The sequence below is a fragment of the Lepus europaeus genome, chromosome 13 (genome assembly GCF_033115175.1).
Source record: "Lepus europaeus isolate LE1 chromosome 13, mLepTim1.pri, whole genome shotgun sequence".
Lineage (NCBI taxonomy): Eukaryota > Metazoa > Chordata > Mammalia > Lagomorpha > Leporidae > Lepus > Lepus europaeus.
Window position 1 is genome coordinate 38,170,478 of NC_084839.1, and position 13,453 is coordinate 38,183,930.

The following is a 13,453-nucleotide window of genomic DNA, read 5'->3' on the forward strand; positions in this document are numbered from 1 at the left end:
CTTATCAACATCTAAATATTATATATCTGTTCATATGTTAATTGACTATTTCTGCCTCTTGTTTAGAGATCTATAAATTATGACCCATGGACCAAATCAGACTTACCACCTGTTTTTGTAAATAAAAAGTTTTAATTGAAATTTTAAAATTTACTTTATCTATTTGAAAAGCAAAGTAAGAGAAACAGATCAACAGGCAGACAGAGCTCCCATCTACCAATTTATTCCCTAAAAGCCCACAATGCCAGGTAGGGGGCAAAGCAAAGCCAGGAGGGAAAGAGAACTAAATCCAGGTTTGTCACATGGGTGGCAGTGACCTAACTACTTAAGCCATCACCTGATGCCTGAATACATCAGCAGGAAATGAAACCAAGACCTGAACCAAGGCATTCGAATATAATGAGATGTATCTCTAACATCCACCCTGTAGATAGAGTTTTTGCTTACATAGTCACACTCACTCATTTACATGTTGTCAGTGGCTGCATATCCAGAGTTTGGCTGCTGTGGCAAACTGGTCTGCAAAACCAAAAATATTTAAAATCCTGACCCATTAGAGGAAAAAATTGCCAACCCCTGTTCTAGACTGTGGACTTCTTCGGGACTTTGCTATAAACTAGGTGCTTGCACATGGTAAGGATTCAACAAACATTCACCACATAAATATGCTAAATGAGCTCATCATCTCAACCACAAAACTATTTCTTCAGAAAGCTGAAGAGTAGACATCTGTGCTGTCATTGCAGACATGCAAAGGTGAAAAGATTCTAAAGATGCACAGACCCCTAATTTTTCAGCTGAGAAAACTAAAGCCCAGAAAGCTAAATGATTCTCCCAAGGTTAGCTCGAGGAGAAGAGAGAATTATTCCCACAGCAGATTTGTTTTTCCTTTAATTAAGAAGGCACTCTGTGAAGTCAGCCTGTTCCCAGAGGGCCAAGGGTTTGAACACAACATGCATGCAATAATAACGACAGTTGTTTAGAACTTCCAGCTCTAACTTATTCCCTGAAGTTCTTGAAATGCTCACCACCCCTAACACATTTTCATAAATTTGGTTAGGAAATGATATGCATGCTTTAAAGAACACAAAGTACAGTTTTAAAGCAAACTTTGTTCATTAAACAGACACCCAGAGAAAGTTCTAGTGCACACTGAATGATGACTCCACCTACCACCTCTGTTGTTTCAAAAATGTCTCCAGGTTTCATATCCCAAACAAGGTGGTGGTGGAAGTTTAAGGCATCCGCCTACTCCCCAAAAAATAAGCAGAGAATGACTTCCGCCAAGTCACACCAAAATACAGCTAAGGATCACACAGAGCAGCTCAGTCTCTCTGTCTCTTGCCCACATTGGCTGAGAAGGAAATTCTGGGTGGTTTGGCGTCTCTAACACACTAAAGCAATTTTTCTTATATCATTATTTTTGCTCGAAAAGTCACTTGTAATTCAGTCCCACATAAGGAAGTTTAGAGACAGAAATCAATTAGGGACACATGTCCTTAAGGATGGCAAGGCCTAAGCCCAAAGTTGCTGCTCTTGTTATTTATTTACTCTGTGCCAGGCAATGAGATGGGCACTGGAAGGAGAAAAGATGCATTTGTGGGGCTGGCACTGTGGCGTAGCTGGTAAAGCTGCCACCTGCAGAGCCAGCAACACATATGGGCACCGATTCGAGACCTACCTGCTCCACTTCCAATCCAGCTCTCTGCTATGGCTTGGGAAAGCAGTAGAAGATGGCCCAAGTCCTTGGGCCCCTGCACCCACGTGGTAGACCTGGAAGAAGCTCCTGGCTCCTGGCTTCAGGTTGGTCCAACTCCTGCAGTTGCAGCCATCTGGGGAGTGAACCAGTAGTTGGGAGACCTTTCTCTATTTCTCTGCCTCTGCTTCTCTGTAACTCTGACTTTCAAGTAAATAAATAAAATCTTTAAAATATATATATATATGCAAAGGGCCAGTGCTGTGGTGCAGCAAGCGCCAGCATCCCATATGGGCACTGGTTCTAGTCCCAGCTGCTCCTCTTCTGAGCCAGCTCTCTGCTGTGGCCTGGGATAGTCGTAGAAGATGGCCCAACCAAGCCAGCCTGTCCTGAAAGTCAAGATAAGGACCAGGGAACAAAGGAGGGGACAAAAAAAACTTTCTTGACCATGGAGTTTCATATTTAAGGACAAGGAAATGACAGAGAACAGGATATATTTTTAAGGAAGTGAAAGCAGTTCAGCATATCTGGATCGTGAGTGGGAGGTGAGCCTGGAACAGAAGGCTGGGACCTTCACGCATTTGCAATGTGCTCCCTACAACATTCGTTCTGAGCTCCGTCTGTCCCGGGTGCTGGGCTAGTCACCTAGATGTGCCTGTTAGAAAAAAAAAAAAAAAAAAAAAAGGCATCCTCCAGTTTCCTCTTCTGTAGACCAGAGACCTCAGGGGCCTTCTGGTTCTAATCTTCCATCTAATAATGCAAATATGATTCTAATGCCAAGCAGAAAGAAAATCATCTGGTCTTGGTTTGAATACTCACAGTGTTAGGGAACTTACTGCCTCAGAGTGTAGCTTATGAAAGTTCTTTGTGTTGGATTGGACACGGCCTCCCTGTAACTTCTTCCTGACTTCAATAAGACACAGAGTGGGGGCCAGCATTGTGGCATAGCAGGTTGGGCCGCCACCTGTGACTAGCATACCATACGAGTATTGATTCAAGTCTCAGCTGTTCCACTTCCATTCCAACTGCCTGCTAATGTGGCTGGGAAAGCAGAGCAGATGGCCCCAGTACTTGGGCCCCTGCACTTACATGGGAGAACTGGATGAAGCTCATGTCTCCTAGCTTTGGCCCAGCCCAGCCCTGGACATTTCAGCCATTTGGGGAGTGAACCAGAGGATGGAAGATCTCAACCTTTCTCTATATATAATTCTGCCTTTCTAAATAAACAAATCTTTTTAAAAAAAATGATTCACCTGAAGAAAGGCTCAATTAAAGCAACCAGAGCTCAAAGAAGAGACTTAGAGTTGTGTAGGGTCTTGATTTGACTAACACATTGTTACAACAAATGCATTCCAAGGTGCAGTTTATTTCTCTCCCCAAGAAATTCAGGCCATTACAGAGTCAGAAGTACTCCAAATCAGGGCACCTCAGGGAGGGTCAACATTTGAACCCCAAGGTTCTGTACACAAGGAACAAAGAGGGCCTGGGAAGCAAGAAAAAACAGATCCTTAACAAGTAAAACAGAAGCCAGAGCTCATGCCTTCATGGGTAAGGAGCTAAAGAAAGTCCTAGAAGAAATGGTTATGATGTAGTAGTTCACCTGCGTGACTCAGATCCAGGGCACCAGGGAAGCCTTGAGCAATACAACAGAGATAACAATAAGGGTACTTTAAAATATATACAAGAGAGAAGTGGATGCAATCCTTGAGTCAGAAAATATAATACTACTTAGCTGCAGAGAGAAATCTTATTCCCCTTTCCTCTTTCCCAACAAGAAACAATGCTGACTCTACAGAGGGTAAAACATGCATTGTCAATAAAGAATGGAAACCAGGGATGGATGAGAAAACAGTAAGATACTATAACTTCTACTTTACATGAATTCAAGGCCCTGACCCAGATTAATGTTCCAAGACAAAGACAGAGCCTTGGATATTATCACAGCACCAGAGCTGCAAATCTGTGTGAAATCATAGACAATGAAATTCTGATTAGAACTAGGTTAATGCTATCTTAGCTACCAAAATGAGTAGCTATACTCTGTGAAAACGGGAAATTACATGCTGAGAGGCCACAGTACTAATAGAGAAACAGAAGAAGCTTAGAACATGATAGCAGGGAAGAAAGGAGCAGGGAGCCACGGCTCACATATATGAATATCTTCTAATTCCTTTGACCATGACCCACAGTAAGAAATGTATTTTACATCATGACCTGATCTATATCATGTACCATCACAACCAGCTTATTATTCCTCTGTGGCAGACAATCAAGAACCTCTATACAAAAAGCACTTGATGGGGTGGGCATTTGGCACAGTGGTTAAGACATCCTATATCCACTTCTGAGTCCAACTTCCTGCTAATGTATACCCTAGCAGGCAGCAGGTATTCCTCAAGTACTTGGGTCCCTGTTATCCAGTGGGAAACCTGGATTGAGAGTCACACTCCTGACTTCAACCTGGCCCCACCCTGGTTATTTCAGACACTTGGGAATGAACCAGAGGATGGAAGATATTTCTCTTGTGCGCTCTCTCTCGCTCGCTCTCTCTCTCTCTCTCTCTCTCCTCTGTCTTCCAAATAAATAAGTCAATAAAAACTTGTAAAGAATAAAAGCCCTTGTTGGCTGACTGGTTGATCTGGTTATTGGTGGCTGTGCTGAATTCCTAGCACCTTAGAATAAAATAATTGTAAAAATTCAGAGAAAATTATTATTATCTTGTTCAGGGACTTTCAACAATTCTTTTAACAACTGACCCTTTTTTCCAAATGAATTCCTAATGGAAGGTCAGTGCATAAAGTGTAGGTTCACAAATTTATTCATGCTGTCAATGAAAAGATGATATGACTTCTATATTTTCTGTATTGGAACTTATCTTTTAAAGCTCCCAACCACCAAACCAACCCACTCCCCCTATCTACACACACAGAGACACTTCACATGGGGTAGATGGGGCAGAGAAATGGTGAAAGAATAAGCACGATACCAGTCCAGCAAATTCATCTCATCTTTGCTGACTCAGCCTTCCTGTTTTTTTCTTCTTTCAAGGTCCTTTCCCAGATGCTCTCTGTGAGTACAGATGCTCTATGTGGCCTTATGCCTTTAGGCGTTGGGATGGTGAAGAAAGAGGTCTCTACTCTCCACTACCACCTTATGCCAGTTTTGAGGTGGGGCCTGGCCTGGGTCCACATAGGATATGGCTAGTTGGTGCTACATCACCTCCCCAGGCAACCTGTGGGTTCCCACTGCTAAGGTCTATGCCAATTGTAACTCATGGACTATTCTTTCTCAATCTGGCCAAGCCCAGGGTCCTCCCTTCTATCACACCCCCACCACCACCACCAGGTCTCACTAGGCCTGCAGTGTCCCTAAGATTGCCGGTGATTCCTTGACAATCTGACCCCAGTGTGCCACTCTTCAGCCTTGCCTACACATTAACCCATGGTGCCCCAACCCCTCCCACTACAGCAGCCCTTTCCAGTACATTTTCCAACCAGGCTTCCTAAAGAAAGTCCCTTCCACTCTAAAAGAAATCAAATGTCCAGCCCTCACTATGCCTAACCAAATGGCCACTCCAGTTGCTGAGGATAAACCACATGGTCATTTATTAAGGCCTTGAATAGGAAACAACACAAAAGAACATCTTCCCTTCACACTTCCCCTTCAAGGCTTTAGCCAGCAATGCCAAACAGGAATACATGTGTCTCCCTGCTTCCTTCCATTTCTCCAGCTGCCCTCTCCTACCCACAATTCCTCAGGCTATTAGGGGCAGGTTTTCTTCCTTCATTGTTCTTTTTAGTTAAAACATTGCCCTACTCTTTCCTCCCCTTCCTCCACTCTTCCTCTAGAGTTTTAATAGTGAACAGGGTATGAAAGAGAAGAAGGGAAGAAGGGAAGGAGACAGAGGTAAGGGGAAGGAGAGATGGAGGGAGAGAAAAAGAATTTCAAAAATATAGTGCCAATTTCACTTAAAACAGATGAAAATGGAGCTCCTCCAGTCAGAGCCAGGATGAAGACTCAGCCCCATCTGCTTGTTGGTTTCTTGCTTGCCAATCTCAGAGTCCCTAAGGAACCTCTAAGGAATCCTGATGATTTATTGAAACATATTTGGAAAACCACTGTTACAGTCTAGGCTAATGCTGTCAATGAGAACTTTTTGTTTTGATGGAGCTGTTTTGTATCTTTCTTACCCATTTGGGGAGCCACAGGCCAAATATGGCCATTAAGCACTTGAAATGTGACTAGTGCAAGGCAGAACAGGGTGGCAGCTGAGGAAGACACTCTGGTGATCACAGATCTTCTCACAGAAACATCAATTTGAACTGCTATCTATTCATGAAATCACCTTCACAAGAACAACGGAAGCCAGGCCAGTGCCTCCGGATGGACCCGCTGGACTTGCCTTGGCATGAGGTAGGAACCTGTGCCTAAATGAGATTAACTCACTGCAGCAAGGCCCTGATGCACATTCCTGAAGTTGTGCAGGCCCTGAAGACTGTGAGACCAAGCTCAGTGCCAGCAGGTGCTGTGCCTTTATCACCTCTCACCCAACATTGTGCACAAAGCAAGGAACCACAGGACTCTAATGGAACTCAGTGCCAGGCTAGTAAAACTCAGAATTGAACAGACCTAACAGTCCCTGTACACAAGCCAGTACCTGCATTCATGGATTGAAAAATCAATACTATTAAAACGCCCATATTATCCAAAGTGACATAGACTCCATGCAATCCCTATCAAAATTCCAGTGGCTTTTTTCACAGAACCAGAAAGAATACCACTAACATTTGAATGGAACCACAGAGACCATGAATATTCTAAGGAAAAGGAACAAAGCAGGAGGCACCACACTATCTGACAAAGTATATTACAAAACCACAGCAACTAAAGCAACATGGATTTGGAATGATAACAGATTCATAAACCAAAAGAATAGAAATGAAATCCTAGAAGAAAACTATACATCTACAATCAATTGACCTAAATATTCATTGGAGAAAAACATTCATTAGACAAGTCTTTTTAATAAATGGTGCTGGGGAAAAATTGGTATCCACAAGCAGAAGGATGAAACCAGACAGCATCCCTCACTTTTTACAAAAATCAGCTCAAAATGGATTACAGACCTAAATGTAAAACCTGAAAGTTTGAAACCACTAGGAGAAAACATAGGAGAAATGCTTCTGGACATTGGACTGGGGAAGGATTTTTGGGTCAGCTCTGAAAAGCACAGCTAACAAAAGCAAAGAAAACAGCATCTGCACAGCAAAGGAAACAATCGTAAGTGAAAAGACAATCTACAAACTGGGAGAAAACATTTGCAAGATATACATCTGACAAGGGCTCATAACTGGAATATATGAGAAACTTAAATAATTTAGCAAATAAAAACAAATAATTCAATTTAAAAATAAGCAGCAAAAAAAAACAAAAAAGTAATTTATATGAGTGAAAATGACATGTTGAGATTTGATAATTGTTTATAGCCTTTGTCTATACTCAGGAGGAACAGTGGTTTTCTACTTATTACGTGTAGGATTCTGTATTAAGTGGAGGACGAAGCTTATGATTATCAAGTAAATTGAAAGTATGTCATTGCAAACATCAAAAGAAAAATAAGAAATGACAGAGGAGAAATAGTGGGAGCAAGGTAGGGAGGATAGGGTATGACATACCATTATGCTCTTTAAAATGCATATATAAATGCATGAAATTTGTTCACTTTATATAAATAAATTTTTTTAAAAATAGGCAGCAGACTTAAAAAGGCATTTTTCAAAAGAAGACATGCAAATGGCCAACAGATACATGAAAACATGCCCAACATCACAAATTACTGGAAATTCAAATCAAAATCACAATGTAACGTCAGATCATTCCTGTTAGATTGGCTTTTATCAATAAGACAAAAGATAGTAAACGTGAACCAGGATGTGGAGAAAAAAGAACCCTCCTGCACTGTTAGTGGGAATGTAAATTAATATAATCATTATGTAAAATACCATGGAAGTTCCTTAGAAAACTGAAAATGGAACTAACATATGATCCAGCAATCCCACTACTGGATATATATCCAAGGCAAATAAAATCAGCCTGTTGAGATATCGTCACTACAATGTTTACTGCATCATTATTCACAATAGTCAAACAATTGAAATAGCCTCAAGGTTCATCTACTGAAATATGGATAAATAAAATGTGATAGTTATATACAATGGAATACTATTTGTCATTTACAACAACATGGAAAGATTGGAAGTCATTAGGTTAAGTAAAATTAACCAAGCAGAGAAAGACAAGTATCACAAGATTTCACTAGTGGAATCTAAAAAAGTTGATATCACAGAAGTAAGAGAATACTGGTGATTATCAGAACCTACAGATAAAGGGGGAAAAAGAGGAATTAGGATAGATTTATTAATGGGTACTAAGTTATAGTTCGATAGGAATAAGAAGTTCTGGTGTTCTATTGCCCATTCATTCTGTAAACAGGACTTTGAGGCCCAGTATTACTCAGCATGTTAGTGATAGAATTTGCATGAAAGCCAGGTTCCATCTTCTCTCATCCTTCCTTCATCATCTGCAATGCCCAGGTCACTATTTTAGCACAGTGCCTACCTGTGATTCACACTTTGATGGCCCATACTAGGGCTTTGTCACAACATGCACTATTGTACCAGGAAACTCAGGCTCCAAGCACTTTTTCTTTTTGTCTTCTTTTTTTTTTTTTTTTTAAGGAAGGATCTTGATCACACCAGAGTCTCACCCCAAGGATAAAAACATCAAGAATACTGCTATAAAAATTTCAAAATGCTGTGGCCTCAGTTATAATGACATCTAGAGGAATGGCCTCCACAGATGCAGTGGTTGAGTTCCCATAAGTGCAAGTGAAATTTTTCATCACAAAATGAGCCTTCCTGACGTGGCTCCACGACCACAGCACAACCCAGTGAGAGGACATTAGGTTAGGGAAGATGGGATCAGGGAAAGAATTTTTGTTAACTGGCTGTGTATTCTTGGGCAAGACCTTTATCTGTACTGGGCCTCAATTTCATTTTCTATAAAACATGCACTACAATACTTCCTCCCACATCCTCTCAAGAATGTTATGAATAAAAATCAACAAAATATGTGAAAGACCCCATGTTTCTAGAAAAAAGGCAGTCTATAAATTTTTGAACTTCTAATTATTAAACATAAAAAATCAAGCTTCCCTGAATTTAATATGGTTAAATTCAAGCATCTTATATCACTTTATACCAAAAATTATTACATCATTACCCATGAGGCTATACTGATGCCCACTTTAACCAGAAAGTCCATGCTGGAATCGTTTTTATATTGTTATTTAAAAGAATAACAATGATTCAAAATGACAGAAGCCAAATTTCTTGGCTATCCCTTATTACAAGGAGTAAGTGAAAGCATTGAAGTTTAAAAGAACTCATTTATAATGTGTACAGATACTGTCTTGTCAACTAATAAGTTTTTCAACCTTAAAGTAAGTAAGTTGGGTGTAGGATTTCAGGAAAACTCAAAGCCGGCTCAAATATTTTAATTTTTTTTATTTTTTGCCTACTACAGTAATTATGACTTAAATGACACTCGATTCTGTTAAATCCTGTTAAATATAGTTCTAGGGTCCTTTGATACCACCTCAGCTAGCTTCCCCTTGGGCTCTGGACATAACTGTATGAGTCATAGGACTAGAAGAAGGCTGTCTGTTGATGGGTATAAGAGAAGAATGGGATCAGTCATTTGCTCCTTGACCATCTCAGTCATTCTGTTTGGGGCTCCATTATAGCACTTTACACATTGTGTTTAACAATTTAATTTCTATTCCACACCCCTCACAAGACAGTGTAGAAGGTGAGTCCATGCCTACTTGCGTCTGGATCCTAAGTACATAGCCCAGTATGTGAAGGGCAACTGTGGAGACAATGCTACATCGAGTGACCGCTAGTCCCCTGGGAACCAACACTCCCAATTCCAAATTCAACTCTATCAGTGGCTTTCCACACTCCAACACTGTGTGCTTGATTAGTCTTGGCTTGGCAACGTTTATTCCAATTTGTAATTAAGACCTAATGCCAAATTTACAACCAAGGCTTCAGTTTCACAGCAAAACAGAAAGTACTAGTCAATTTCTTCCCTTGCTACCCAATGTAAGATAATTCTTTGCCTTGGGCCTCCACACCCCCAGTGCAGTTAAAGTGACCAACACTCTGGTTTTCCCAAGACTGAAGGGACCCTCCCCACAACCAGACATGCAATTTTCAGTTTTCAGAGCAAGATAAACCCCAGAACACAGTTTGTTTGCCTAGAACTAAGATGTTTTCCAGGATATAGGACTTTCAGTACTAAAACAGGGAAAGTTTCAAACAAACTGGACCAGTTGGGCACCCTAAGTCCAGTGTTCTCTTCTTTATATAAATCTGCCCCTTATCAGATTTGATAATATGCTATGGTTCTGCCTCAAATACTTAATTCCACCAAGACCTCAGCGATAAGAAATAGAGTTTGATGGTTGTTGCACTGCTGTGTCCCCTCTAAGAGGGATAAAATTCTGTCCATTAGTCATAAATGTAAATGACCAAATGTGGAGCCTCAAGAATCACTGTGAAGTTTTGAAAATAATTTTCAAGTCTTTAAATAATTAATACAGAGTCAAGAGGAATAAAATGAATATCATGAAAATTATCATTATGAAGCCAGTTCTATTAAGTACTACAAAGATATCTAAACTAATCAAGTTGTTGCTGCTAAAAGAAGGCCATGGAAGATTCACAAAATTGAGCTGATTAATTATCCTGAGAGTCATTTCAGAATGCAACCATTACTCACAAGTCACTCCTCTGGCACTATAATTAGCCTACAATTCCTGTGATTCCAGGGAAGACTTCAGAGACCATGTTTAAAACTCCTTCAACACTTCCACCAACAGGAGCTGGCATTAATATTTCAAAATTTTTGAGGGAACTTGGGATTCTGGGTACATGACACCTCCATTCATGCTCAAGTTCTTTTTCCTCCTTCCAACTTCAACCAGTGACTTCACAAAGCCAGGTTATCAGAATATTCTGTAGGATGGTGTTGCTTCACTGGACCAATTCTATATGCAAACAGTAATCAGTTAACTAGCCAGACACTTCATTAGGCACGCCATACAACAGACACTCATATTCTCACAACCGTTTTTCAAGGTGATCGTCATTATTTGAAATTTGTAAATGAGGAAGTGCTATGCATTCACTGGCTCCAAGACCACAGAGAGTGAGCAGCAGGACCACTTCAATTCCAGGTCTCTCCAAGCCTGTTCCCCTCCCTGACATCCTCAGCATCAGCGAAGCTGCTCAACCCCCATGTTCTGAAAAGGCTGGGTTTGTACAGGAAAACATGCACCATGCTGTGCAATGGAGCTAAGTCTCAAGGGCAAAAGAGAAATGTCAGACTTCCCCCTAAAAGGGGGGAAAATGTCCACTTTCAATTAAGGAGGGAAAAGGCTAACATAGTCTCCAAAATATTATACGTTACTAGTTTTTAAATAAGAGCCAACTGAGGCATTTTCCAATGCAGGTACAGTTAACCAACTGTGAAGCTTCTTAAATTTGATCTGCCATGTAGAAATCTCTTCCCCGACTACAGGTAACTAATGCTCCTAAACAAATCCCTAAAACATAAGGAGACCGTGGAAATTCTCTAATCTAAGGGACAAGATCCTTTGCACCACAGAAGTGATTCTCTGGACATTCGAGGGAAATAGAGCAAGTGACAAGAACGTAAACCTGCAATACATGCTCTCCTGAAAACAGTTTCTTACCTTTGACTTTCCTTTTTTATTCTTCCTTAGAAAACTAAACAAAGTAAAACAAAAAAGGAACTTCCAGTAATTTCTGCTGGAAAATGAACATTCCAGATTGCTCTCCTTCCCAAGGATGATGGTAATCTGATTTACCACCTCCTTGCCTGGTTTAAATCAGTAAAGAACATCAAGTACCAGTTCTAGATATTTTAAAAGACAAATTTACTACTGAAAAGGGCAATGCTGCAAGCAGCCAAAGGTTTCAATGCCCGAGCTATTAATAAATCCCCTTGAGTCTTTGAAACTTTTACAGCAAGAGCATCCAAATAGCAAGACTGCAGCCCCTTGAGAATGAGCACTGTGAGTTTCTAACCCAGGGTCCTTGTCCTGTTAACTTTTCTTGTTGTGTGTTTGGCAGGTGTTTCCACCTCCTGCACTCCTGCAGAGCTCTGGGGAGGGCCCTCTGTCATCACTCAGCACCTTACCCTCTGCAGTAGATCCCCTGGTGAAGAAAGGCCCTTTGAGAAAGCCAGTAAGCACATCCAGAATTCCTGCAAATTCTACCATTTTGTAGAGAAATTACATGACTGTTTTTAAACACAAGGCTTGAGAATTATAAATTATCAGAATTTCTTACAGTACTAAATTGAATGCAAGGCCATCAAAGGAGATTTTATATCTCCTAAATAATTGCAAGTGCAGATTTTTACAAAAAGATCATTTAAAAGTAACTTTACCTCTAAAAGGGCTCACATAAAAGCTCTTTAAAAAAATTCTCCCCAGTGCATTCCAAACACAATTCATATTACAATGTAGTTAAAACTGTACATGACACTAATTTTGAGTCTTACAATGAAATATCATGCTCCTATAAACCTCAAAAGATTTACCACAAGCCTAAAAGTCCCTGGCATAGGGAACTCATATGACCCAAATAATCAGGGAGAAAGAAGCCTGTGTACCTCTGGGAACGGGAGGTGGTGTGTGGGCAGCTCCCATCCCTCTGCCTGTCACCAGCTGCTCCTCCAACTCAAACCTACAGGCCCCGGGCAACTGGCTCTTGCTCATGTTTTAAGCTCCTCTCTTAGTTTATTTGCAGTACCTCTCAAGGTAGGCAGAGGAAATGGAATAAGACAGAATAAAAGTAATCATGGCTGCTGCTTTTGAACAGCTCTGATGAAACACTACACGAGAGAGGCTATGGTTACCACTATCTATAGCCAGGATTCAGGAATATATGTGAATTCAGTTATCCACCCTGAACCTATCTCTTTCTAACAAACTGCTGTCAAATCTCCAAGAAAAATAGCCAGCCCTCTTCAGAGATCTCCAACACTCTCAGCCCTTCTGCTGATTTGAGAAAACTGCTGAATCACAGGCTTGTTTTCCAAAGCACAGACAACCCGGTTGCAAATTTCCCAAGTTTTAGGAGCTCATCCTTTCTATCACAGACTAATTAAATGGTAACTCTTTATCAAGAGAGGAAACATTTTATTTTTATTTTATTTTGTTTTGTTTTAAGCACCTTATTAACTTCCCCATCATTCTTTGTCACCCAGGAGTCACTCTCTACCCCTGGTACTAGTTCTTCACAAGATAGTCTGAGCCAAGAAAGCATAGGGCTGCCTAGAGCTGGGGTGAGATAATTTTCTTCAGTTAAGGGCTACACAGCGTGGCTACCAATCATTCCCATGCCCTCCCTTCTGCAATGGTGATCAACACTTTATTCATAGTTTGAAATCATCTCTCCAAGGAGCTGGTAGTCCACAGCTGCCAATGTGAAAAGCAAGATGTAGAGAGGGAGCCCTGAGCAATGCTGGGATTCAGAGACTAACACTGACATTTGTTAATGGTGGACAAAAATTAGAACTCAAGTCTGTTTAACTCTATACCCCAAGATCTTATTCACACTTATGCAACTTCTTATGTTGATAACACAAACTGTATGCTGAGTG